Source organism: Dermochelys coriacea, chromosome 11 (assembly GCF_009764565.3).
Source record: "Dermochelys coriacea isolate rDerCor1 chromosome 11, rDerCor1.pri.v4, whole genome shotgun sequence".
Classification (NCBI taxonomy): Eukaryota; Metazoa; Chordata; order Testudines; family Dermochelyidae; genus Dermochelys; species Dermochelys coriacea.
Window position 1 is genome coordinate 42,196,892 of NC_050078.2, and position 25,793 is coordinate 42,222,684.

Sequence of the window (25,793 nt, forward strand, 5' to 3'; positions counted from 1 at the left end):
AGAAACCTCAGGCAGTATTACATCCCCTTTGTGCTGCTGGAGGGGCTGAGCATATGGTCCTCAGGGTTATGCTATATATTTAACACACTTTTTAAAAATATCAGGGAGCAATGGAACTTTTTTACTGGAATAATTTTTGCTTCTCTCTGCCCACTTAGTGCAATGAGCCAAATTGTAAATCCCTCAGATGCAGAAATATATGGCTAATTGAATTTTAGAGACCTCTAAAATCATGATTTTGAAATTCAATGTCTCTGAACTTTCCAGGGTTAGAAGCAGGAGCAGCATGCCCCCTGGAATAACTGGGTCATTGGTCTGAGGCTCAGTGTGAGACCAATGTAATTTTTGGCAATTTTGTTTTTAATAAAAGGCAGCTGTCTGAAGGGGAAAAAATAGGCAGACAGTGAGGAGATAGAGAAGAAACCCTGTTTGTGATTAATCCACGAAAGAAATATTTCCAGTTCGCGTAGGTTAAGTAATGACCTGTGGACTGCTGCCAGAGCCAGTGAAACGCTGGTGAGCTGATGAATAAGAGCTGTTTGGGGAACTGGAAGTTGCCTGGGGGCAGTATTAACTTACCTAAGCAATTTTCTCAAGATTTCATAGTATGAAATATTACATGCAAGAAAATGGAACTCGCTTTTAGGTACCACTTTCCCCAGTCCCTCGTTTTCTACTCCTTTTGTGACATGTGCACCCCTTCCTGTGCCCACACAGACCAAGTACATTGTGGCTGAATTCTAATAAGGAGAGAAGAATAAACTGCAGGTGAATTTAGAAAGCCATGCAGCACTACTTCCTATTCAATTAAAAGTCCAAGACAGTCAGGGACCCTGATGTGTTACCTTTCACTTGCCTACCCACATTTTTGACTATCTGCAAATAATGTACTAAATGGATAAAAGACGATACCATTTTTTCTTCTTTCCCCTGAGTTACAGATAACAAGACAAGTCCCTTCCCTTACAGTTTGTGCATATCACTGTGATTTAATGTTAAAAAATAATAATAATAAAATGGCCAAATCTCTCTCTCTCTGTCTCTGTATTTTTAAAACATTGCCCTTTTCAAAACAAGAGGAAATTCAGTATAGTTTCAGTGCCACAGTGATCAAACAGTGTCACATCACTATGGCAATTGCTGCCCAGGCCAGGAATACAGATCAGCTTTAATTGTGCAACGCCTTATTGCTGGTGCATGTCAATCAGAACCTATGAATTGAGAAAAATTTGCTCTGTTCATTCTGTTAAATGATGTATCCAATTAAACCTGTTAGAATTCATGATCTTCAGTCAAGGTTAAATGAAAGTAGTTACTCCTGTCAGCTAGGTGATTAAATGCTGCCTACATCAGGCACATTTATGTGCAAAATTAAAATTTTGGTATAAAGCATGAATCTTTATGCATGCCAGTTAATTATCTTGCAGTTCCTCCATTTATTAAATGCCCACTGCATTTCTTCTTAATCATCAACGTCCTTTCAAAACTTATTTCATAGTCCACATTATGCCAAATTTCAATGTTTAAATGAAATGCTTTATCAATGAAAACTTGCTCTTTTGAAGGGTTTGGCTGTTGCTATGCTACTAAAGATGGCCATTATTAATAGTTTTTTAGCCATTATGCAAAAGATCTATTTGTGTTGTGTTGTTTAATTCTGAGGGACTGTGATAGGAATCTCTTGTGTTGTTGCTGTCGGTCATTGCCTCATTCTCTGTACCTAGCTGGGACTTGTGCTGCATATCAGCCAACTCCAACAAACACCAAGACAGTAATATACAGTGCTACAAATTAGTATAAATGTAACTGCTCTAGGGCCAGTCCTGACTCCCTATTCTCCTATGTGGGAATGGAAGGCCTTGAACACAAATTCAGAGCAGTTTCTCTGTATGGGGGGAGAGAGAGGGAGAGAAGGGGCAGGATTTGGGGATCCTGCAGGATATCCATAGCCTCTGCATGTCAGATAAGGATTTCCTTAGAAGCAGGGCCAGTGGATCTATCAGCCAAACACCCACACATAAAAGAGAACATACCAGCTATGGGGTCTACACAGCCTAGAGGAGGAGCTCTGCCGCTGCTCCATTTTATGGGGTGGATAGAAGACTTTGCTGTCTCCTCCCCCACCCCAGTGCACAGTCTATTTATTCCGGCTGTATGCTCTGTCCAGGATTTTCACAAAGTCATTCACTGTACCTCAAAAGTATTGTTCGAATTAGGAGCAAGAATTATGTATTGTATGTTTATTCTTGTAAGGTCCAATAAAGCCAGGCTTTGAATGCTGCATGCAGTGTAGAACCAGGATACAAATGTGTGTAGTGATCAGTCAATACATCTTTAACTAGAAACGTATATAAAAAAAGACTGTGAAATACTCATTTAAAAAACTACAGTGTGGCACTAACTTTGCTATTACAAGGGACATTTCTTCCTAAGGTCAGAAATATTCTAGGTGGACATTTATTCCTTTTCATTCTGAGATGGTGTTAAGAACCCCTCTTACAAACAATTAAAATTAAAAATCTACTATGCCTCTTCCATGACTACTAATGAATAATATTTAAATCAGACTGGGAGATAAACTAGTACTCTACTAAACTGGTACTAGAAAGAAGCATGCCACTGTTATTAAAGGTAAATGGCCACAGTAGTTTTCTACTTGTGGAGTGTTATAAGTGTAATTTTTATTCACATGTTTAAAAATACAGCTAGATAAAATAAATATTGAGGGTGGCAGAAGGAATACCACCAATGGAAAGACTATTGAAACCAACTTGCCGGTGTGTACAGCTCTATCTTTGATGGTCCTCAGAAATTATGGAATGCTGGTTTGAATCTTAAAGGTGATTGAGGTGATTTGATTTATTCAGGATCACACCAGAAAATACCTGTTCAGAAAGTATTTCCACAGAAGCTTACACAAATGGCAGTGTTCAGTCACTCAATATATATCTCTAGGCATTCAGTAAGTTTCCTGCACAAATCTTTTGTGGACTAGGGCCTGTAAGCCAGTCAATTGTAGCTGAACTTTGGCTTCAGCTTTTTGAGTCCAGCTAAAAACAACATGTTTGTCTCTTTGAAAAAATCTCTGAAGCTTCTTGATCCATGCAGCAGTACACTGAATCACAATTGTATTTCTGGAGTATCTGAAAAATGGAAAAGGTTATTCCACTGAAGCTGCCCTGGAAAATGCCTGGAGCTCGAAGGAAAGGCTTTCCTTTGCTCTCCCCCTTAAACAGCTAAAGACAAAGCCCTCCTTCCGGTCCCAGGCAGCCACAAACAAAGGTCCCTCTCCTCTCCCTTATCAACTGAAAATAATGGATTTTTCTCTCTTGGCAGCCGGAAGAAAAAAAACTCTGCTCCCTCCTCACTCTGGCAGTTGTTTACAGTCACTCCACACCAAAGTTCAATATTTTTAGGTATCTAAATATAATGCTGTCAGCCACTGTGAATAAAGGAGTATCATCCAGCTTGCAGACAACAGAATCCTCACCAAGCCTTGCAGAGGGTGGTGACAAGCCTTGAAAAGTGAACTGGAAAATAAGCCTTTCACTAGCTTCCTAGAAGGTTGATGCTGAAGCTCCTGGATTTGGCTCGGCCTGTCTAGCACATAAATGTTCTTTCTTCTTCTTCCTCCAACCACACTTAGCACTATTCCACTCCTTCAGACATACACAGAGGCCAGGAATCGCAGGCTGTATTCTACAAACCCAACATGTCCTTTCCATGGTTAACTGTTGCCATGTGCATCAGTATGGATTAGTACTTTAGTTGGATATTTCTGCTCAAGTGCTCCCCAGCAGAAGATCTCAACCTTTTTTTGCTGTGTCCTCCTTTGGAGATTCATGTCCTATGCATGCCCCACCCTTTCTCAGAAATTGTATTTCCATGGAGGTCTGGGGGTCTAGGATCCCATCCCATTCCTCCCTGGCCCACGACATGCTCTGGATGAGAGCCCCAACAGGACACAGAGCTGAGCTGCACCCTCTTCTTGTGCCTCTGTCCCAGCGACCCCCAGAATCACTCACAGATCTCAGGCTCCTCTAGCCCTGGTACAATCCCTAGCATGCATGAGCTAGAGCCCGTGCAGGAAGACAGGCAGGAACTACTTCCCCAGTGGGCACATGCACAACAGCCTCTGGAGAAGCGAGTGAGCTGGAATGTCTCCCCCACCTCCCAAACAGAGAGAGGCCACTCCCTTCTCTCCTCATCCCTCCTGCCTCCTTGTTCTTCCATAGCAGAAGCTGGGGCAGGAGACTCAGCTAGTGGGAGGCATTCTTATTTTATTGTAACCCTTCTGCCAGGTGGAGTCAACAGCAACCAGGGCCAGGTCCAATATCTAGGGTTTCCTTTTCAACAACACAACAACACAACACAGAACCAGCTCGAGCCCCGCCAGCTGCTGTTCCGCTGGCTGCTCCACTGGCTGCCCTACCTTCTGCTGCCACCTGCTTCTCTACGGTGACCTCTGTAGGTCAATCTCTTGAGGTTCCCATGCAGCTCTATGTGATTTTCAGCTCTCAGTGATTGTCAGCTCCCAGTGGGGAAACTTCACTGTATGGCAGAAATGCTGCTCCACAACTAGTGATTCCAGCTCTAATGATCACTTAACAAAATGAAAAGTTAAAGGAGTTAAAAAGTGAAGGAGCCCTACTTAGCTCTGTCTTTGAACAGTGGGGAGGAGCAGGTTAAACTGTGCATGGGGCTCTAAGCTAGAGGCCCACACCTCCTGGCAGGGACACCTGTCCCCACCCCTGCTTACTTTCACAGTGGTCTGCCTTTGAGCCCCTGGTTTAGCAGAGTTCATTTCAGTTTAGGGTGACCCCCTCAATCAGGACAGGCTAAGCACAGTTATAGTGCCCTTTACTGATACAATAAAGATAACATTTCACTACCCCTGTATTCAGTTTTAAATTTTTTATTAACACTAATGTTAAAAAAATTGTATAATACATAGGTTGAGAAAAGAGCATCGGTACATCTGGGTATAGTCCTTAGATTATCCACAAATACAAAGTTGGTTTTTAAAGTCATATGATACATAGAGTACATAATCAGCAATAACCCAAATTTAGGTGCATAGATTTAACAATACAGTTTAGATATTAGAATCCAAATACTCGGGTAGATCACTCATGAAAAGTTATACAGAGAGTTGGTTGTGGAAAGCAAAATATAACAATGAGTGGAGATTGTCCCTCAGTAATTGAGAATTAGGTAAATTGTCCATTTAGAAAATACAATCCATGAGGAAAGTATTTCAGTTAATTTCCTGACTGATTTGTAACTCAACATTAGCCAAAGTTGATCACTTCGGGCAACACAGCTCTGTCTGCTGGATACCTAGGCGTAGTAGGTGTGTTCATGTAAGTACAATCTAATCCTGAAATCATTCCCCCTCCCCAGCTGGGGGAGAGCTCATTCACCCTCTGCTTACATCATCAACAATAATTGGAAGAAACAAGAAAATATTCTTAACCAGTCACCTCTTGATAATCTCATCACGCCCCACCTGCCCCCAGTTTGAAAACCCATACTCCACGATAAAAGAGTTGACATGTGGTTTAAAATGTGATCATTAGGTTTCAGTGTTATCCCAACTCTCTTGGTTCAAGCTGTGCATCTACAAATTTAAGGAATGCAAACCCAGCATCGATTTATATTTGGAGTAGGGTATTTCACAGGCATAAAGGTTAGGAACTTCTTTAATGGCAGATTAAATTGTGCAGAAACTGAGTGACACTAGCAGGGAAGAAAAAACAACCACTTAAACACACTGTGGGCTATGCATCACAGCTAGGCATGTACACAGGAATATTTGAATACATATACGTTTATCTGATTTCATATGCTGTTTTATTTCTCAGTCTGATCTACAGATATAAAAGCAGTATTTTATAGTAAAGAGATCAGATCTATGAATTCCACAAGAAAATCACTATGCAGTTTTTTACATTTCAGTAACTTGTGACAAAAATCGAGAGAATTTTTGCTTTAGGATTTGCAGTCACTTTCAGTCAAAACCTCACCTATAGATAGAAGGCTATTAAGCATATTTGTATCTGGTAATTCGTTATTCTTTGTTTTAATTTGTGTGTGTGTTTTGTCCCTAAAAACTAAACAGAATTCATCAAGGAATGGAATGGAAGACATTTTTTTTTACTAAATATTATAAATGAATTGAACAAAGATTGCTAGTGTTTGTCATTTTTCTTATCTGTACACATGAATATGTTATATACTCATTTCCATTGCAAATGGTACATCAAAATGATCGTAGCAAACTGAAATATATTGTACATTTCATTATTTAATTTTTTTGAAAGTATCACTCACAAAAATATTCAGTTGTCACTGTTCTTGAACTAAAGCTTTATGGTGCGATGAAAGACCTAAAAGTGCTAATGGTGTTAGTCCAGAATAAAAACAGGCCACAAGCTTTGAAAAATTATTAATTATTTGTATTTAATTAGCTAGAGTCCTAATCAAGTTCAGGGCCAGTTGTGCTAGGTGCTGTACACTTTGCTTGTAGGTTATATTCCTTTCCCTTACTCTTTGTATGGCAGGGGTTAATCCAGATCTCAGAATGGCATTCAAAAATACAGTAGGGAAAAAAAATCTTATATGGATCATAGATTGGAGTTCTTCATCACAATGTTAGGAAGGGCCTATCAATCAGAATAGGAGAAACAAGAGTGGGGAATAAATATACAATAGGGAAGATAACCACATCCTTTTGGATTTAATAGGACCAACATCAGTGGGAACTCCACACATATATCTCAGTGCATAATTGAGTGCTAAATTAATTATTGTAAACAGCATATTGGACCAAACCCTACAACCCTTACCAATGAAATAAATGGGAGTACTTGTGTGAGCAAGGACTGCTTATTTGCCTTACCAAGGGATTACATGATCAGGTTCATTTTTTGGAGGATTATTGGACTAATGCTAGAAAAAACCAATCTCTTCTTTGACACTTTCTTTTGAAGTAAAATAAACAAAGAAACAAAACCCACACACACTAGATAACTTTGAGTTCAAATGTTCATTTTTCCTGGGTGTTTTTTAAAATTCCTTTTTAAAGCTAAATTGTCAAATCAAAATCGAGTGAAATGTTCATCTACTGGTGTGTTTTATAGCTTGTTTTTATAACTAGCTTTGTTACTTAGAAATGTTACAGAGGCTAAAAGCAACTTTTGTACTTAAGTAATCTTTATCAGTCCAAATAGACATACACTCGGTTCTGTAATACCACTGTGTTAGCAATTCCCTGAGTTTAATGTCAAATAGGAGCCAAAATAGCATTAACATGAAAGGGAATTTTTGGAGGGTGGCTGAGTTTGTTTTGGAGGACGGGGTGGCGGTGTTAGTTATTTGGAGCTTTAATTTTCAGGAAAAATTAAAGCTAGAAAAATTCACTGTTGAGGGAAGGAGCCCTTTTCTCTGAATACTTTTATTCTAGTCATAGAAATTGAATCTTTTGCTATATTTGTTCCCATTGATTTGAGCATATTATGTTGTGGGGTAAAGACTGGAAATGTGGGAAAGATGGTTTTAATAGTGTTCCCATTTCAGGTTAACATTTATGGCACTGCATCAACCACAGTAGAATACAGCTAACTACTAGTTTAACTACTAACTGGTTAGTACAGAGAACCAGTCAAATAATAACTAAGTCTAGTTGGTCTACAATTATAGATATTTATGGTCAAAGTCAAATGTAATTTTCAAGTCTGAAATATATGTTGAGTCTCCAAATTTCATTGCAGCACACTTCACCCATAAAGGGGAAAACCCACAAAAGATAAACACAGTCAATTCAAACAATAAAATAACCTACTTCAAGCTTCTTTCAAATAACTGAGTTTTTCTGTTGCAATGGCAAGATCTGCATTGGCTTAAGGCAAGGACTGGAGTTTTAGATCCACTTCACAACACACCTAAACTGTAAAACATTTTCAGCATTTTAAAAGTGAAATAAATCATTGTTTAAAAAGATCATGGATGGTTGGCACCTATATTCTTGATCACACTAAGAGATTGATAAATTAAGATTGTTAATGAGGAATAGTGAATAATGAATTGGAATTAATCTCCTCTTTCCTAGAGGCAAAAAGTTTGGCGGGGGAGGGGGGGGAAGCAACCCCAAGTAGATTCAAAACCCATAGAACCCTGGACTCAAAATATTTGGCTCATATAGCCCGCAGATGTTTCACCAAGAATTCCCACAATCTTCCTCCAATCAAAGTTAATAGGCATTTTGGATGTCCAAGGAATGAAGGATTGACTCTTTAGAAGCAATAATTTAAGGGCCCAGTGTTGCAAAATGCTGAACACCCTCAGCTCCCATTGAGTTGGTTCAATGAGACTTGGAGATGCTCAGCATCTTGCATGACTGAGCCCTTATGCAGTATCCACTCCTGTACCCATTGACTTCAGTGGAAGGTTTTGTCTAACTCAGAAGTGTAGTATCAGCCCTAACCTATTTTATATATTCTATTTCTGTTCCAATTCTACTCTCATTTACCCTCACGTCACACCATGGGCCTCCATGCAGTTGCACAGAGTAACTCAGAGCTAAATTTGGTGGTCTATATTTTATAATAAAACCAATAGTGAATATAATTCTGCACTTGTTCATAGTATTAAGCCTTTTCCTAAGATCTTTTAATCTTTTGTACAGAAGAGTAAAAATAAGGAATTTTGTTCAAAGAAACAACACTATTGCACTGCCCCAGGATCAGCCCAGCAAGGAGATTGTTCATCTGCTACTCCAGGGAGAAAGTAAACTGCAGCAGGTCTTTTCCTAGTGCAGTGCAGTGTACTATTCCCAGCAAGCCTGTACAGCTATGCTTCTTGGTGCATTGGAGAGTAGAGCTAAGGCACTACCAGTCCCTGCCCCCTTTCACTCCCCTGTGCAAGGGGGGACATAATGGTCCTGTACATTTAGTTCCCTTCTCCTGTGCTGCCATCCTAACCGTGCCCCTCCTTCTGCCCCTAAATCACCAGGCTAACTGGGCACAATTTGGCCCTATGACAGCTGACAATATTACCTTACAAAGAAATGCTCAATAATACATAACAGGCTTGTACGAATGCATACTTACCTTAACAAATACATTTCAAACATTCAATTTGTTTACAGAATTATATTATGAATGCATTTATTTGTCTACTAGTGTCACAGTAAAATGTTATTAAAAAAACAAGAGAACAATTAGGAGCATTAAACCCTTATACAAGCTCAGCAAATACGGCAGCAAGAGATCATCCACCTCTTCAGTGTGTGCTTTATTTAATTGTTTACTATATTAATAATATTAAAAGTGCACCAGTTCACAACCAAGAATCTTATAGCAAGTAATGCTACAAAATCTAGGTTTTTACAAACTGTGCTGCATACAACACAGGGAGAAAAAAATGCCTGTTTAAAAAATATTGTAAAAAAACAACACCCCAAATCAGGTTAAATACATACATCTTTTTGAAGTGCAACATGGTAGGAGAGCAGATTGATAAAGGACAGAAGAAATGTTAAATATGCATCATGACAAACAGTGAAAAATTAAGTATTGTAACTAACATTAATTACACTCTCATAAGATGAATAGGTTGCTCATCATTAATGAGAACGTATACCTTTGTCTAAGTTTCACATCTACCTGTGATAAATGTGCTAAAGCTGATAAAATTCATCATAGTAACATTTGAATTAACAGCACACTAATAGATTGACATGCGAGTATGAATAAAGCATTTAATCATAAACACTGTACACACCCAAGAGCAAATTTTCTTTTATGCATATATCAAACAAAATGGATATGATGAACATTACAATCTTATTTTTGGTTATATTGAGATAACCTCACATTATTGCCCCAAATATTTATAATCCAGACTAATAGATAGTTTGGACGGAGTACACTCATAGGAGAGATTCAGGCAGTTTAATTAGAGAGTGATAATCTCTGAATAGAAAGGGTGGACTTGGGCTCAATATAAAATATCCAGTGACTCTTTCTCACATGACGGAGGGAATATTCAGACATGCCTCATATTGGGCCAGATCCAGCTCCCACAGAAGTCTGTGAAGCCTTGTCTACACTCAGGGTTTATTTCCAACTATCTTTAATTTGTGCAAATTAAAATGACTTGTATCCATAAGCGCAATTCTTGACGTGTATTAACTAGCCAGTTAATATGTATTCTACAATCTGCTTTGAATGTGGTTTAATTCATTGCGAATTGGGTTAATGCAGACTATTGTTCACAGGGGCACAGCTCTACCTTGCATTAGCTTTGGCAGCCTTCCAAATGCCATCATACAATGCTTTCCATTATGCCAGGACTGGCTTGTCTGTTTACCTGTGTGCCCTGCACTACTCTAGAATCATCCTGACCAGATGTCACCTCCCCATTTAAATGGTGGCACAAAGCCAAGATTGGTCCATTTGTTGCCGCACACCCCTGGAGTCATATATATTATACATTTCTATTGCTGCTCTATAGCACAAGCCCAAGAGCTGTGCAGAGGGCCTGGATCTCCTATCCCAGTGGGGAGAGGTAAGGGTGGAGGCAGCCCTTCCCAGGAAACACAGAAATAAAGAGATGTAGGAAGCAATATCTAAAGGCCAGGATGAGAAGGGTTACTTCCAGGACCCTGTGCAATGCCAGCAAAGAGGTTCAGAAACACTTATAAGAAAACCAAATACAAAAAAAGGCTCTCCAGCACTGCTCCTATTGGGAGTCTTTCCATTGATTTTAATAGAAGTTTGATAAGGTCTACTGCCCATTTAAGTCATTGGCAGCCTTTCCATTCTCTGTTCCTCATAACTCCACCCCCACTCATGCTTGACTTGGCTTATGTAGCTGGGGACTGACCTTTTCCTGCCCACAGAGAATGCAGGCTTATCTCCTGACACTCTGCTTTCAGTGATTTCCTCTTTGTCATCTGCTGGCACCTCTCTACTGCACAGGTGTAGCTCCCAGTTCTTCCAGCAGCTCTAGAGGCAGCTTTAGGGGATGAAAACTGGAGGGAGCAGTGGGAAGGGTAGTCTGACACATAATCTTGGGTCAGTGATGGGAACAGATGTTTTCCAGGGATGCTTCCAAACCTGGGCCTGTCCTGACCAAACCAGGCATATTAGCAGGAGGCTTCCCTTCTCTTCCACATCCCCTACTTACTAGAAGGATCCATGCATGTGGTAAGCCAAGGAAGAGGGGGAGGCAGGATGGTTTGATGCCCCTCTGGTACTCTGTGGGGAATGGAACAGGTACCATGGGTGGGTGGCTGCTTGAAGAGAATATGAAGAGAAGGTAGGCAGGTGGCTTAAAAGAAGCCACTAGCCATTGCCTGCTCTCCACAGAGAACGTTCTGCAGCGAGAACAGGAGTCTGGCAGTTTCTCCACACCAAGTGCGCCTCTTCTCCAATCCATGTGGGCTATTCCAGCTGCTATCACTACTCTCCTGCCCCAGTCTCATGGAGGTCTGAGACAGGATGGGAAGAAGGCAGCCACTGGAGTTCAGATCCTCCCTTTGTTTTTCCACAACCTGTCCTGCACACAGAGTGATACCAGCAGCCATACATAGCTGGAACCACTGCTGGAGAGATCTCCTGAGTCCTACAGGTTGGGCACTCCTACCCCATGTACTGTACATTCCTACAAAAAGAAAACTTGCATTCCTCATTGTTCAGTGCATTCCGGCATCCCATTGGAATTCCACATCACAGCACAGGTATAACTGGAGCAAAGGGTTTCTCTCTTCTCTGTGGGTGAAGACTGAGGCACATGGAGTAACTCTCATTAATGCTAATCACATTTAGATACATAAAGCCCTTGTCCTAGAGCAATAAAACCAGTGATTACTTATTAAAAAGTTTGAAACGTTATACACTGTACTTTCAATTGGCACATTTAAAACATGCTATTTAGTGAACTCACTAATAGCAACAATTAGCCCCTCTCCAAACCAACAGAGGGAGTATCAAAGTAAAGTCCATACACAGAGTAAGCATGCAAAATTATTTCAACATTGCTAATGTGGAGTTGTTCTAGCCACTCATCTGATTAAATATAATTTACTGCAGGTTGTTCAAACAATACAAGTGCACTGATGGTTTTTTTGAACCATTAAATATACTTCAATTTCAAGGCTGTCCCTGGCCCAACTCCTGCCCCTGGTCCATCCAATCTCTGCCCCCTCCTCCAGGGGAGACTCTGGGGCCATGGAGTACCCTCTATGAAGTTTGGAGACTGGTAAGACTGCCACATCGAGACAGCTAATCCATCTGCTTTGATCAGAAAGGGAAGATCTATGAGGGGATCTATGGGAGGATGATCAGGCCAATGGAATACTAGTGAAAGTGAGTGGAGAATCATGCCCTCCCCCAACATCAAGACTGTTTGCTTTGACTTTGAGCACAATATTGTTGGCAATTTCATCCTCCAAACAGTTTACACTACCACTACAAAAGGCTGGAGGAGGGCATGCATATAGTCTAGCAGCCAGAGTGCAGAACCAAACACTAGGGACTCCTGAGGTCTGACTCTGATATGACTCATTGCATGATCTCGGACAAATCAATTCAGCTCAGTTTCCCCCATCTCTAAAATGGGGGCAATACTATTTCAAGTGATGCTGGATAGTTGGAAAATTTATTAGCTTACAATTTAAACTTTTGTAAAGTGCTAAGCATGATCACATTGTATGGCAAGCAAGCTACTGTAATACAGTATTATTGCTTCATTAGCGATTGTAGTCAAATAGAACACTAATCAACTATGTATTTCCTATTAATACAAATGCTATTCATTCAGTATCAAATTAGCACAAGTTTTTCTTTGCATTTGGAGTGACAACTTACTGATCTGTTATTTCATGTACCTAAGAAAAAGATTTTATTGATTCTCCTATGCAGATCTGAAAGCAGGTACGTATTATCATCATCGTCATTTTACTAATGGGGAAACCGAGGTACAGAGAGAGGAAATGACTGGCCCAAGGTCGACCAGCAGGCCATTGGCAGTGTGCAGGAATAGAATCTAGGTCTCCTAGGTCCCAGTGGCCTATTTGTTGGACTACACTTACAAGGTCAAACCCCTCCAAATAAAGAAAGATGGTAAAGTTACCACTATGCTTGAATCTAGATTTACAGATAATCTATGACATTTTTACTAAAAACATTTTCTCATATACTTTATTATGACTATTGACAAGAAGTGAATTCTTTTGCATTTTCAGAAGAGTATGGCTGAGAGAAGAGAAATTTTTAAACTATAAACTAAACAGATTAATACTAGTTTAAAATGGAATCTAATGATATTAATAACCCAAGCACAGAATCTGACGACTGCTAAAGATTTTGTACACACGAATTCTGGGTTGAACTCTGGATCACTAAGATAATCTTTTTTTATAGTCTTATTTGTGATTTCACGGGTGTGTTCCTTATCAAAATGTACAAGATTTTGGAGGAAATCATCTTCCTAGAAAACAGAGAAAACACTGTGAAGATGTATTAATCGTGTAGTACAGGAAACTTGAGGAGCTTTTAGCACCTGCCACAAAGCACAAGCCCAGTAGATCTGGGTCAGTTTGCAACTGTATTTCCTCATTTGCTCATTAGAGAGGGTCTGAGGACAGTGTCATATTCACAGTTCAGCTATGAGAGCGAAGCAAACAAAGATAAATTACCAACACTTAGAAACTACACAAGGGCACGTAGTGGAAGCCCTTTTTTCACAAACCTCTAGGTATATCCACATACTTGAGGTTGATAACAAATGGCTTGAATCTACTTTTGTTAATCATTTTGAATGTTAACTTAGATAAAGATTTCTTATTTGTGGAAACTTGTTGTTCTTCTTTCTAAACATTCTTTTCACTGAGGTTAATCATGACCTGACTATCCAGATTGACCCCAAACAAACTTCCTCTTCCTTTCCCACGTTATCAGACAGATCTATCATGATCCACATATGTTGTATATGGCAAATTTAACTTGAGATATCTAACTAGTGAGAAATAACAGATAAATTAATAAAAACAAACATCCCATATAGAGTCCAAATGGATTGTTTTGTATGTTTTTCCTGGCTTTATATTTTTGCATGTTTATGGGGAGAAATCTTTACGAAAAAAATTAAAATAAGAAACCTCCCTCTGAAATTAATGGGAGTTTAAATGAGTCTGGCTGGCAACACATGGCTCATAGTGTCCAATCCTGCTGTCACTCCACATGAAGAATTCCCATTGAAGTCAATGGGAGGTTAGCGCTCAGGAGGACTGTAGGATAGTGGTTTCCCCTGGCTCCTATTACGGTTTGCAGATGAGTAGTGCTGCTTCTTTAAACTCACACTACTAAGTATCTTGGGTATTAGACATGACCTTTTTGTACAGGTCTGTTCTTTGATCTCAACAAGTCTTTTGGGTAATCTAGCAATTTGCTAACAACAGCCTCAAAGAAAAATAATAGAAAGCTTTCATTCTGCATTCAAGTTATGCAAATACAGTGTCTCTCAATGATGTGTTTCATAATCAGAGCTTTAAATGTCTATGATCATGGAGATATTCTAGCTGTTCCAGAATACTGGAATATATTTCATCTCTAGAGAAGATCAATATTTAATCCGGGTAATGACTGATTCACTAACATGAACCCTACTTGAAACTTAAAATAATTTATTTTCCTTTTATTCACTGAAGTTTGTTGTTATTGTTTTATAATGAATAATAAGAAACCAAGGTAACTAAATATTTAAAGTTCATTACTTTTCAAAAATGTAATTTATAAATGCTTAATCTAAATGGCCTATTGGTGAATCATTAACTCAGTATTATATAACAACATGACCCAGTTTATTCTCCCAGTTGATAAACAACTTTGTAGCAAAACAAACTGACACTTCCTAGTAGTCAGATGAATAACCAAAGTGATAGAGCTGGATGCAGAAAGGTTAATAATTAATAATTCTGGCTAGACTCAAACTCTGAATATACAGTAGTCTAATGACATGGTCTTCTTACTTAGGGCTTTAATCTGCATGGGGCCAAATGCCCTCCACTCCCACTGAGAACCGTGTGCAGCACTGGACTCTAAGGCATGCTTCTGAAAGAGAAACCTATTTAGCAGCTATTAAGGGATGATTATAAGATAAGCACCTGAAAAGTCCACCTATAGTTTGGGCTTTCAGCAATTCTATGACTAAATGGTGAGACAAATCAGCTAACGATTTTACCTTTTCATTCCAGCACAGTGTAACTTTGTATAGCTACCAGCCGTTTTCCCTTAGTTCATTTGTACTGGAGGATTTGGGTAATATTTTTGGAGGACATGGTTGGTGACATTAAAGGAAGCTGAAACCTGAGCTGGAGCTCTCCCTCTCCCAAATTTCAGACAGACTCATACCTAAGTGATTCAGTGTCACCAGTGCTGTAAGCTACTTTAGCTTTTGAGCTGAATAAAAACAAACAGCAACATTTTATTCAGCATGTGTGAAACTTCCCAACGTCACCATTCTTCACCTAAAAACTACCAAATGATTTTTTTTTCACGATTTCTTAGTAGCTTAGATGTCCATAAGATTAACCCAAGCCAAGTCTGATATGTCTACTTTCTAAGTACTCACAGCATTTCTGATTACAGCACAAAGGGAAGAGTATTTCCTCTCTCACACACTTGCATATACCCCATCTCCAAAACCTCTAATTTTGCTCACACTCTTCAGAAACATTCACCTTTGGATCAAGAATGGAAAATTTCAGCTTCAGAGAATTAGTATGGAAAAGGTATGCACAACCAGAAAATAGGGTACAGAACGGAAGTTGGCACACAATCTTTATGCACTATGCTAGTCTGCTACAAGGGACTATCACAACTTCCTTCACAATCACACTTTCTTCATCCATTCATAAGCATCCACTGTGTCATCTAGCCCTACTCTCAGCATATACCCCATTGGTAGGAATGGTGCTCCCTCGGTGTTTATGAAAATTAGATAAGAAATTTCCTAGCATCCATAAGGTGTTTCCCTGCTGCCTATACACCGTTGTGCCTTCTGCACTTTCAGAAGTATTTGTCCCATACTTTTTATGAGTTTGAGTTGCAAACAGAATTATTTCTCTAACATATATCAAACTTAGTATACCTATTTGAAAATATGATCATCAATGAAAAATCCCCCTTCCTCCAAAAGTTCTGTAAACAAAGCATCACTGGGATAACTGCTATACATATGGGTGTTTATAACAAGCAATTTTAAAGATGTTGGGTCTTATCCTATAGCCTCTATTTAATCAAAACTCCTGAAGGCTGACAGACGATTGGGCCCATAAGCAGTAGTCCATTCATACTGTCCCATGAGACAAAACTTGCACGTTAGTGCTGTGCTCCTTGACTGGGCCATAAAGCTTTAGGATGCAATGCTGAGACCAAACCTTTGCTGCTTGATGCTACTAACTATACAAAATTCATCAGCATGATAAGCGTTCCTCTTATGCAATATCAATGGCTGCCTCTCTCATACAGTATGAAATGAATCCTTCACCAACAGCAACTGTTTTGCAGTCACTGTATCTTAGTTCACTAGACTTGCAGACAAATTGACAGGATGTCTGATAGTGGAAGCTGGAGAAGGCAATCTGGCATAAAGGAAATGAGACACGGTGAATCGGCATACCACAATCCTCCCTTTACCTCTCTCTTTGGGGTGTCAGCAATGCTCTCACCAGTCCTGCTCAGCAAAATGATGAGAGTTAATACCTTCCTAGCCCCGAACACAGTGAATGGGGGTTATTTTCCTCTTGACACTTGTGCATTACTGATGGAATTACAGACATCCAAATCAAGTTGAAAACATAGAGCACAATGTGGGGTAGATAACCCCGGCACCTCCCCTTCTGGCTTTATTTGTTGACAGTATTTGACAGCCAGCAAGGTTAAAATATTCTTAAGTTTCAAGGGTGCAGATGCTTGAACTAGTTCAGTCTGAACCAGTCTGATAATGACAGCCTTAGCTACAGCTGTCACAGCACTACATTAAAAGTACATATTAGACTGAATTTTTTTTTAGATTCTTTTATAGCAAGACTTTTCTACAGTACTTACCACTGTAGAATCTGGACTTTCAATTTACATCTTGGAGTCTACATTTAACAAGTATCTTCTTGGGAAATCGTCAAATATGTCCTATAATTTTTAAGAAATAAAACAGTAAAGATGTCTGTATTTATGCTGAAACATTTTCTGAATTCATTTGACAAACTCCTGCCTTTTCTGTGATTTTGGCATTTGCTGCAAATATCACAAATAAGCCAGCACACGGCAATAAAGACTTATTTACTTGGATTGCTCCAATACATAATACTTCTGAAACATTCTAACACATTGTTACCTTATTCATATACATCTCTGCACTCTTCCAGCTTTGATCCTTTGGAATTTTGCCACTGGGAGACAAAAGGACTAGAACAGCAACAGTCACTTTGGTTACAAGAGCGGGGGAGTTAGGGAAAGTTCTCAGCTCAGTCAAATTGAACTAAAACAACACAGGAAGGTTACAACTATGAATTGTATCAATGACAGCTCTGGAACTGCAAAGCAAGAGAAAAGATTCTATTCACACCAGCTAAGAGAAGCGAAGCGGAATTGTTAGAGTGGTTTAGAGTTTACCTGTTTAGAGTGGTTAAGGGCAGCATTTGTGGCAGTAAGAGCAGGTCCAGCTTTGGCAAGGTCATCTCCAGAATCTTGCTGCTACTTTGTCACTTTTGCTTGAATCTCAGCAACCTGGAAAACATCCCACAACCAGTTCTACACCACACTGTGATGTTGCTGCAGGGTAAACGATGACTGGAAACAGACATATTTATGGTTAATTTCAGCCCAGGAAATCCTATGACTTGGTATGCACAGGTGCAAATGAGGGCAGAATTTATCCCTTAATTTCAACATCTAGGTTTTATCAATTAACTAGGTTTATTGTATTTGGCATACTTATCTCTCCACAGTCTCAAGGATACTATATCTGTATGAAAGACACAAATTGTATAAATGATTTGCTTAATTAAAAAACAGCATTATGCTGGCATTCAAAAATTTTCCAGGATAGCACTTAAGCCAGAGATCGGGTGCATACGCGCCAGAAACAAATACGATGAATCATATGTAAATATGAGATCAGACTAGATGATCATGATGGTCTCTAAGTCTATGAATCTGTATTGCAAACAGCCAGCTTTTAGGTAATGGAATGAGGCAGGTATATGAAATATGTAAAATAATGAATTCCCTAACATTTCACAGCTTCCATCAATACCCTCTGGATACACAATATGAAAGAATAGAAAGGGGCAGTGATGACGGCTGTTACCAGCATCAACAATCCTAACAAGTGTCTGGCATATCAATCGAAAGGAAGACAAATGATTTGATAGCATTAATCAGAACTGGTCCCCAGATACCATGGCAAGTCACTTGAATTTGTGCCCAGTGCCAATTGTTCACTTTTTGGACGTTTGGACATGCATGCTTCTTTGTCGATACAGTCATACTACAAACGCTGAAATAAATCAATAAAAAGTTGCTTTCACTTGGATGTAAAGGCAATCATAAATGAGTTAAAGTTCAAAGAACCAGAGTAGAACAAACACTACTTGTTCCTAAACATTAGCTGGTAAATGCCACATGCAGATGGGATGGGAACGATGTCAGGCCTGACCCAAGGCAACTTTCTTCATGCTCCTGGAAACCACATCAGTGAGGGCACATGAGAAGGAGATGGGATGCTTCCCAGAGTCTCCAGCTACCCTGGGCAAGACAGGACAAATAGGAAAGCCTCAGGGAATCAATCCTGCTTCATGGTTTAACTGTTGCTATAAAGACAGTGCTATAGGGGCAAAAGGTCTTGCTAGAATCTTTCTGATGGATGTATAAAACGCCAGTCTGTGATTGTCACAGGTAAAATCTCTTAGCTAAAGAATTAGTCCTAGTGACATAACAAGGTAAACGTGTTTTGCCAGTCTGAGACTGGATTAGGATTTGTTAGCAGGGACTTTTCTCATGGGACACTCATGTTACAAACAAGTCTGTGAGATTGATTTCCCCCACCCCACCATGAAGAGGTGGGTAGCAATTGCACCCAGATGCATCAGATGGCAGCAACATCCCCACCTGGCTCACCATTGAGAGAAGAAGTAGATGTTCTCCTCTGGGAAGGCAGCTTTAAAACATGGCCAGGGCTCTGTAGGAATCCTACCAGCAGAGGTGCTGCACTGAGTTAGCACATCCTTTAAGTGTGCTACCCAATGCCATCTCCCAGTTATTGCCACCCACTTTTGGAGTTGCACTGGCTGGCTCTTGGCTCCTTGGCAGTGCAGGTTTTGAGGGTACCTTGAACCATTGGGATCCTCTGCTCTCCCTCAAATTGGACCTTCCACTATTGGGGACCACAGCCTGGACTTTGCCAGCTGGAGTTAATCAAGCTCTATATACGTATGCACATGCGTGTGTGTATATTTTCCCTGATATTTTACATGTGCTTATATGAGAGATCAGTCAGTCTTGTTTTTATTAGATGTATATATACCCTCTGCTCCTCATCATCCACTGTGACTTTTTCTTTGCTATTTCTGTCTATTATCCTATTTTGACAACAAGCACCTCAGTTTCATTGCTTCTCAGATGAAGTTCTATCAATTGAACAGCAAGTTTAGACTTCAGATCTTCCACCAAATTATCACAAGAGAAAACTGGTAATTAAGTTTTAACAAGATTTAAATTATATTAAAAACAGACAGCTAAAAGGAGAGACTGCTTTGGGCTTTATTGTAAATTTGTATAATTATTTTTAGTCCTCTAGAGGATGCATAATTATGTTTCTGTATTTATAAAAATACTGCCCTGGAGGTACCAAAATGAATTTTACAGTCTGTTGATTTGCATATTAATGTTCATCTTGTGTCAGATATTTTCCTAACAATGAAATGTTCACAACGATTTTCAAAATGGCAAGAAAACTTTACGATATTGCTGCCCTGGTTTTGAAAAAACCGCTCTCTAATGAAAAAAAGGAGGAAGAACAAGATACCATGGTGATAGGCATGGCATAAAACCCCAGAAAAATAAGACAGATAGTGGAACGTATAGAGAACTATACCTACCTCAAAACTAGAGAGAACATACAAGTGTACAGTTTAATTCTATCTCATGATTAAATGTTTTTGTCTCAGTTTACTTTTGTCATGTGTAGCTAAATAGTTAGGCCCAGATCCACAATGGTACTTAGGTGCCTCAGTCTCATTTTTAGGCTCCACTGACATCCACAAAACCCACACTTGGCTGTCATGTAACCCTATAAGCATCTACATTTTTTGCTCTAAAAGTTTCCTAGGTGCCTAAGTTTCTGCCTCTGGGCATGTGCGCTGCATGCTTCACTCTAGGCATCCAGACACCTATCTCCCACTGAAGCCCCAGAGCGACCTATGAGCCTGGGGAGGATAGGCAGAGGAGCACCTATCTTCCCCATAGGACCTGAGCGGGTAGGCATGCTCAGAAGCATTCAGCTTCTAGCTAGTGGTGTTGGCAGTGCCCACCTTTTAACTTTAGTCCAGGGGTTAGAGCACTCTCCTGAGATGTGGGAGATGCTTGTTCAAATCTTTTCTTCCCTTCACGCAGAGAGGGGGAATTGGACCCAGTGTCCCACATCCCAGGTGAGGGCTCTAGCCACTGAACAATGGGATATTCTGATGTGGGGTGCCCTCAGTCTTCCATGTTGAAGCTGTTCCACTTTGGATAAACACTTAAAGACTCACTGGGTGATAAAGAGAGAATGACTGTGTAGCCCGGTGGTCATGAAACCCATCTGGACGGTGGGAGACCCCAGGTCCAGTGCCCCAGCTCCAAGGATTCTTTCATTATTTCCTCATAGTGGAACAACATCAACAGGAGAGAGAGAGGGAGACCCACATCAACATATCCCAGAGCTAAGTGGTTAGAGCACTTGCCTGAGGGGTAGGAGTCTCCTGTTCAAACCCTATCTCCCCTACTATGGATGCCCTCCAGACTTCCAGTCTGAGGAGGAGATTAAGGGGGACACAGACTTCACTTGTTGCTGCCTCAAAATTGTCTTTAAAAGCTAGGACAGCAATGGTGAAGGAGGGAGCTCTGAACCAACGCATTACTTGCACCACCAGAAGGACTCTGGGCCAAGCTCTGGAGCCATGCGAACTTTGGTATTCCAAGAAGAGACCAGGAACGGTCAGGGTCCAAAATGCTCTATACTGAAAATCTCCTCTTTAAACTTTCAAAAGGAACCTCACCACTGGCCTTCCCTCCCGGCTTATTTTTGCCTGTTACTTTATAAAACATTCTTTTTTTATGTCCATAAAAGATTTTCAAAGACACAAACTCTAACTCCTATCGAAAGTTAATGTCAGTTGGGTGCTTATCTGCACTTTGTGCTTCTGAAAATCTCCCACTTAAAATATATATTTTTAAAAAACAATAATAGCAGGATCATACTAATATAGGATCCAACCCTGCAGTCCACGTGTTGGCAAACTCTCACTGACATTCAGTTAACACAGTGAAAACAATGTGAGATTTTCTTGAGAATGGACAGCAGAATTAGACCCATTCTTAATGGTAATCCAGTTTTCTTATGACAAACTGTAAACCCAATGAATTTATTATCTTCATATGGAATGAATTTATTTCCTACTAAAATAAATAAATAAAAGCAATAATCTTAAACAGTTATTTATATTTTAATTTTATATATAGCTTATCATCCAACTTTATAAAGAGATCTATGTAGGCGTTTTTTGATTCACACACAGAGTAGAACTGAGATGTACTCTGTGTGCCAAAATTAAATGAAAAAGTGACAATATACAGTGTCTAATATTAGCAGATAAGGTGAATTTTATGCAAAATGCTGAGTGTCAGTCAACTGCTGGCATAGGGCAACATTTGTTAGTCCCTAAATGATCTGATTGCATGTTTACAACTACCATTTCTGTGAAGCCTCATTCAAGGAGATATTAAAGGCCACTATTGAGCTGCAACACAAAGGTATCACAGAGGGAAAGTACAAATGACACTCTTCACCTGTTCCTTGTAAGCATAACTCCTGAAATGTTATCTTTTGACCTATATTCTTTTATCAGAATGTTTAAATGATCAGTAAAAAGGTTAAAACAAGAAAGGACTGAGCTAAATATTTCTGTTAAATTAAAGGATTGCAAACTGGCTACCATATAATATTGGGCGGGGTGTGTGTGTGTGAATTAGGTTGCCTATAAATCGAAGTCCAGCAAGTTCTTAGGATTTTATAATGGACAAGCATTTGGGTGGTTTGAGAAAGTTTGCACCTGTACTTTTGCATCCATAACCAACCTCAGGAGCAAAGCTGCAGATGCGATTCCAAGGGACTCATCCTTACAAAGTGCTAAGTGTCTCCTGAAATGCGAAAGTGGGACATGAAGATGCTCAGTATCTTGGAGAATACAGTACTGAGGGCACAAATCACAGCATTTAGATGTCTAACTACTTGGGCGCCTGAACTTCTAAATGCATGCACCTCGAAATGCTATTGTGGATTTGTCGCTCAGACTCTGTTGCTTATGAGTTTTAAAACCAAGTCCACAAATGCACAGCATTTTTGTTGTTGTTTAAAATGTTCCGGTTTTGTTTCCAATGCTATTAAACTGTGGGTCGACTGTAAGATTTTCAGGGCAAGGACCTATTTGCTTGCCGCTGCTGTTTGCTCACCAACTGTATAATGCCATTTATAATAATAATAATAGCTCTGTTTTGATAGCTAACAAATAACACAAATATTTGAAAGAGCTACCTGTAAAGCTGTCGCCTGGAGCTTTTGTAAACTATTTTCCAGTCTTTCCATGTTTTGAACCAACTCTTTTCTCTTCTTCCCAAAGTAGATTCTGGTAGAGTTTGATAAGTTCCAGAAAGCTCTTAGGAGATGCATAATTATGATGTTTTTCATTCTGCCCATACTTGACACGTACTTCATTAACACTTGTGTGTGCAAAAGCAATGAAGTGGCTGAAATGCAAATACATAGAAAATAATACTTCGTAATATGCAAATGAAATCCCCTATTTTAGGCTCTAATCAAGGTGATGTGTTGCAAGCAATGTTTAGCATCACTAGTTGATTTAATCTCTCTTTTTCAAGATGACGCTAACAATTAAGGGACTGTTTGTGGTTGGCTTTTGTGTGCAGGCAGGGGGTGAGATGGTGTGAGCATCCTTCTTCCCCATCTGGGCAGCCGGCATACGGGTCAACCACAACTGCAGAGCTTTTCTCAAGCAGCAAAGGGACTGCTCCTATTCCGAGACTCCAGGAGCATGATCCACCCCAAAGGGATGGGGGAGAAGGATGGGGCCAGGTTCGCAGAACACGCCCAGTACACCAGAGGGGGTATGCTGTACCCAGTGAAGAGATGTAACAATAGGCCAAGATGTGGAGCAATCTGCCTCCTTGAATTCCCCAGTGGCAGCATTTTTTACTCTGCATTTTGCAGAGTTTACCCTAAATGAAGGAGAAAATAAAAGTGCTTTGAGGGATGTCTGATTTTGCAGAGATGGAGCATCACAAAGAAATAGACATTAAGGTCAGATAGGGTGACCAGATAGCAAATGTGAAAAATCGGGACGGGGATGGGGGGTAATAGGAGTCTATATAAGAAAAAGCCCCAAATATCGGGACTGTTCCTATAAAATCAGGACATCTGGTCACCCTAAAGTCAGATGACTAATGACAATACAACTATCCATATCTCCTTATCTGTTATCTTATATCTTATATCTCCTTATCTGTTAATGCGATACCCTCTGAACCTGATTTATTACTAGCACCTTGTGCCAGGAGTTTGCAGACCTATGTAGTACTTGGCTGCCTCATTATACAGAATCTGCACCTAGACCCTTTCTTTTCTGGCTGGTGTCATTCTGGAGTAATACATCATTGGGTACCATACTAGGTGATGCATTACATGAATACATCAGAAAATCAGCTGGCTTAGTCTCTCAATCCTTGGAGTCCAGCAACAGCTGACAGTGATGATGTATTACACAAACACCCCAGGTGTATCATTGCAATACATCAGAGCAAGGCATTGGTCTGAAGATGTACTACTCAAAAGATGGCATTGCTGAAAGAATCTGTCCAGGAAAAGGAATCTAGGTTAATTATGGAACAGAAGGTACGGTACACTGCTAAGAGGAGGAGGCTTCTTCGCTTCAAATTTTTGATGCATTGGTAAAATACAATTTGCATTCAAACAGATTATATTAAAAGAGAGGGTCATGTTATAACTATAATTACTCAGTTGGAGACAAACACCACAGCTGGGTCAAGATGCTGCCACCTGTGTTGCATATCAGAGTAGAGATTAGCTACAGTTCATAAAAAGTCTCTGTGGGCGTGGTTCTGCCCTTGCGTACAGAGGTTTCCCATTGACTGGGAATGTTGCTCATGCAACTGAGGGCTGAACTTGGCCCTGAAGTTTCAAGGGAGCCATCTTATGATTGAGACTGCTCACCACGAAAAGGGTGCGTCTGTGCCTGATGCCATATGAGGAACGCACATGACTCTCATTCAGAAGATGATGGACTGGCAGTGGATATGAAGCAGGACTCTGGTAAGGCTTGTTTTCAACAGTGGCTCCCTCAAACATTTTAGAACAGAGCTGGGGACAAAGTGACCAAGTATCACTTTTTCAAGTCCAGCTCCTCTCAAACTAGGTTGCTTTTAGAATCTTTCACTGGCATCTAATTCAGGGCTGTCACGTCCTTTCTCCAGACTCACTCCCAGTTCTGATAGCCCAGATAACTCCTTACACTCCAACACGGATGTGTTGTAGATGATGAAGTAAGTGTGTTGTGTCTCATCCTACTGTATGGTGGAGGGTGCACTGGCTCCTCCTGTCCCCACACCCACTTGACCCATTTATTCAGTGCTTCTCATTGTGCTCAGCTGATGGGAAATACTCCTGTGAGGAACACACTACTTCCTCGGGATTCAGACACATGAGCAGAGGGCTGATCGGTGTTTCACCTGCAAACCCAGTGATGAGATGCTTTCCCACTAGCAGACAAGGGAGCATACGGACACCTACAGTTCTTGGCCCTCCTGCAGATACTGACCACTGGTTAGAACTATGGCAGCTGTTGGCGCTCTTCACCTCCTACTGCTGAAACTATTACTACTAGACATTGATTCACAACCATGAGTTTGCACCTTTGAATCCCTCCACTGCCTCCTCACTGCCCTGCATATCCAGTTCAAACTTCTTCCCCAGCACACATCTCTGACTTCATCTCCTACTGAATGCCTCTTCCCTCCTCCACTGATGACAGCCTTTTCTTCTTGTCCGTCTCACCCCTGTCTGCATGTCCTTTACAACACTGCTCCTAGGCTTGGAACACCCTTCTATATCAGAGTTCATCAGCTCACTTACCTCAGTCCCTTAATTTATTTCTGCTGTACTACTTACAAGAAGTACAACTAAAAACTTAACGATTTGCTACAGAACCTCAATATATGCATAAGCCAAAACTGGATCAATGCATATTATTTTAACCCTTGTCCTACCTTTCCCCACTACTCTGTCACCCCTTCTAAAATTGGATCACTAATTCCTCAAGGTAGGCCTTTCCTACATATGTGAATCCGTTAAGCCCCTAAGCACATTTCGAAGCAATATAAAAATAACAAATAATAATAGTATCTCAGTGTATGCCCAATTCTAATCTTTAATACATT

General features: G+C 40.1%; 1 pseudogene; it reads right to left on the reverse strand.

Moving 5' to 3' along the window:
• LOC119863514 overlaps positions 1-25,793 on the reverse strand; it is a 224,216-nt pseudogene that overhangs the window by 32,620 nt on the left and 165,803 nt on the right.